The sequence below is a fragment of the Ascaphus truei genome, chromosome 23 (genome assembly GCF_040206685.1).
Source record: "Ascaphus truei isolate aAscTru1 chromosome 23, aAscTru1.hap1, whole genome shotgun sequence".
Lineage (NCBI taxonomy): Eukaryota > Metazoa > Chordata > Amphibia > Anura > Ascaphidae > Ascaphus > Ascaphus truei.
Window position 1 is genome coordinate 2,718,310 of NC_134505.1, and position 4,223 is coordinate 2,722,532.

Sequence of the window (4,223 nt, forward strand, 5' to 3'; positions counted from 1 at the left end):
CTATCCATCCCATCATCTATCCCATCCCATCCCCATCATCTATCTTATCCCATCCATCATCTATCCCATCCCATCATCCATCTTATCCCATCATCTATCCCATATCCCATCATCCATCTTATCCCATCATCCATCTTATCCCATCCCATCATCTATCCATCCCATCCCATCATCTATCTTATCCCATCCATCATCTATCCCATCCCATCATCTATCTTATCCCATCCCATCATCTATCCCATCCCATCATCTATCTTATCCCATCATCTATCCCATCCCATCATCTATCCCATCCCATCCCATCATCTATTTTATCCCATCCATCATCTATCCCATCCCATCATCCATCTTATCCCATCATCTATCCCATCCCATCATCCACTTATCCCATCATCCATCTTATCCCATCCCATCATCTATCCCATCCCATCCCCATCATCTATCTTATCCCATCCATCATCTATCCATCCCATCATCTATCTTATCCCATCCCATCATCTATCCCATCCCATCATCTATCTTATCCCATCCATCATCTATCCCATCCCATCATCCATCTTATCCCATCATCCATCTTATCCCATCATCTATCCCATCATCTATCCCATCCCATCATCTATCCCATCCCATCCCAACATCTATCCCATCCCACCAAATCTTTGCTTTTAGCTTGGTTACGTTTGTTTAAGGAAGCTGACCAGTTGTTCACTTGGTAACAGTAGTTGTCTTTCGCAGCGCTCACGGTGTCTACAATGCGTAAAAACCTTTTGGACGACGACTCCTTCTCTTTTTATTTCGAAGGTTAGACATTCGAGAGCCGGCCCTACCCGGGAGAAACAAAGATGGGGAGCTTTTCCGCAGCGAGGAGATGACGCTGGCGCAGCTCTTCCTCCAATCAGAAGCCGCGTACTGCTGCGTCAGCGAGCTGGGAGAGCTGGGGAAGGTGCAGTTCCGGGATGTAAGTGGCAGCCACCTATATCAGGGCCGAGTACAGCGGGAGGGGAAGAAGCAGGGACCCAGGAATAATGGGGGTGTTAGGGGCTCTTGTTTGTGAATATGGGGTATTAATAAGGTTATTTAAGGGGTCAGTCCCTCCTAGGGGCAAAGTGTACTAATGGCAGTGACATGGTTAAGGGTCAGTCCCTCCTAGGGGCAAAGTGTACTAATGGCAGTGACAGGGTTAAGGGGTCAGTCTCTCCTAGGGGCAAAGTGTACTAATGGCAGTGACATGGTTAAGGGGTCAGTCTCTCCTAGGGGCAAAGTTACTAATGGCAGTGACATGGTTAATGGGTCAGTCTCTCCTAGGGGCAAAGTGTACTAATGGCAATGACATGGTTAAGGGTCAGTCCCTCCTAGGGGCAAAGTGCACTAATGGCAGTGACATGGTTAAGGGGTCAGTCTCTCCTAGGGGCAAAGTGTACTAATGCAATGACAGGGTTAAGGGGTCAGTCCCTCCTAGGGGCAAAGTGTACTAATGGCAATGACAGTGTTAAGGGTCACATCTGGGTGATTGAAGCCTGTCCGTTATGAGAACACGGTGAGCTGAGACATGGGAGGTGGGAGGGGGTGTGTGATTTCCTCTGGCTTGTCCCTTTTTTCTGATGTCACTGTGTTTTCAACCTGAGTTTGCTCAGGCAAAGCCCCCTCTCCCTCCCCCTCTTTATCGGATCTCTGATAAGGGGAAAGAGAACACTTAAAAAAAAACCTTCCCCCCTTTACGAGGCCCCTTTAGAAATTCAACTTGTAACACATTCCCCGCCCAAATGAAGTCTTCGCTCTCCGCACGGTTACATTTGCGTCGGGAAGCCAAATAAACGGTTCCGTACTCGAGCGCGAGGTTATTCCCCCCCCCCACACAGCCCGCGGCGCGAGCTCACACCTCGCGACTTCCATCTTTGTTTTTTTTTTTTCTGCGCCTGAACCGCGGGAAATTTTTCTCTTCGCAGTTAACCCGGACGTGAATGTCTTCCAGCGCAAATTCGTGAACGAGGTCGGCGGTGCGAAGAGATGGATCGCAACTGAGTACGAGTCCCCCCTCTCCTCCCCCCCTTCCAACCCCCCTCTCCTCCCCTTACCCCCCTCCCCCCCCCCCCCTGTCATTTTCTAGCAATACGTACCGTGTCGAAGTTATTTTGCCCATATGGTTTTTAGGCGGGCGAGATTAAAATGGCCGCCGCCTCCTCTCGTAGGCCGTCCTGCTATTCCAGCGTGCGTTGGTCTAAGGCGGCTTTCTCGTTGCAGGGTTTGTGGAGAAGGAAGTGAAGAAGGCCGGAATCCCCATTCTGGACACGGGTGAGAACCCGGAGGTGCCTTTCCCCCGGGACATGATCGACCTTGAGGTAGGATTCAGGAGGTCATAGCGCTCTCCTCTGTGTGTCACCATTTAGAGAGGGGGACAGACTTAAGGGGTCAGTCTCTCCTAGGGGGCAAAGTGTACTAATGGCAGTGACATGGTTAAGGGTCAGTCCCTCCTAGGGGCAAAGTGTACTAATGGCAGTGACATGGTTAAGGAGTCAGTCCCTCCTAGGGGCAAAGTGTACTAATGGCAGTGACATGGTTAAGGGGTCAGTCCCTCCTAGGGGCAAAGTGTACTAATGGCAGTGACATGGTTAAGGAGTCAGTCCCTCCTAGGGGCAAAGTGTACTAATGGCAGTGACATGGTTAAGGGGTCAGTCCCTCCTAGGGGCAAAGTGTACTAATGGCAGTGACATGGTTAAGCGGTCAGTCCCTCCTAGGGGAAAAGTGTACTAATGGCAGTGACATGGTTAAGGGCTCAGTCCCTCCTAGGGGCAAAGTGTACTAATGGCAGAGTGGACATGGTTAAGCGGTCAGTCCCTCCTAGGGAAAAGTGTACTAATGGCAGTGACATGGTTGAGGGGTCAGTCTCTCCTAGGGGCAAAGTGTACTAATGGCAGTGACATGGTTAAGGGGTCAGTCTCTCCTAGGGGCAAAGTGTGCTAATGGCAGTGACATGGTTAAGGGGTCAGTCTCTCCTAGGGGCAAAGTGTACTAATGGCAGTAACATGGTTAAGGGGTCAGTCTCTCCTAGGGGCAAGTGTGCTAATGGCAGTGACATGGTTAAGGGGTCAGTCTCTCCTAGGGGCAAAGTGTACTAATGGCAGTGACAGGGTTAAGGGGTCAGTCTCTCCTAGGGCAAAGTGTACTAATGGCAGTGACATGGTTAAGGGGTCAGTCTCTCTTGGGGGCAAAGTGTACTAATGGCAGTGACATGGTTAAGGGGTCAGTCCCTCCTAGGGGCAAAGTGTACTAATGGCAGTGACATGGTTAAGGGGTCAGTCCCTCCTAGGGGGCAAAGTGTACTAATGGCAGTGACATGGTTAAGGGGTCAGTCTCTCCTAGGGGCAAAGTGTACTAATGGCAGTGACATGGTTAAGGATCAGTGTCTCCTAGGGGCAAAGTGTACTAATGGCAGTGACATGCTTAAGGGGTCAGTCTCTCCTAGGGGCAAAGTGTACTAATGGCAGTGACATGGTTAAGGGATCAGTGTCTCCTAGGGGCAAAGTGTACTAATGGCAGTGACATGGTTAAGGAATCAGGTCTCTCCTAGGGGCAAAGTGTACTAATGGCAGTGACATGGTTAAGGGGTCAGTCTCTCCTAGGGGCAAAGTGTACTAATGGCAGTGACTTGGTTAAGGGATCAGTGTCTCCTAGGGGCAAAGTGTATTAATGGCAGTGACATGGTTATGGGGTCAGCCCCTCCTACGGGCAAAGTGTACTAATGGCAGTGACATGGTTAAGGGGTCAGTCCCTCCTAGGGGCAAAGTGTACTAATGGCAGTGACATGTTAAGGGATCAGTCTCTCCTAGGGGCAAAGTGTACTAATGGCAGTGACAGGGTTAAGGGATCAGTCCCTCCTAGGGGCAAAGTGTACTATGGCAGTGACATGGTTAAGGGATCAGTCTCTCCTAGGGGCAAAGTGTACTAATGGCAGTGACATGGTTAAGGGATCAGTGTCTCCTAGGGGCAAAGTGTACTAATGGCAGTGACTTGGTTAAGGGATCAGTGTCTCCTAGGGGCAAAGTGTACTAATGGCAGTGACATGGTTATGGGGTCAGTCTCTCCTAGGGGCAAAGTGTACTAATGGGCAGTGACATGGTTTAAGGGGTCAGTCCCTCCTAGGAGCAATGTGTACTAATGGCAGTGACATGGTTAAGGGGTCAGTCCCTCCTAGGGGCAAAGTGTACTAATGGCAGTGACATGGT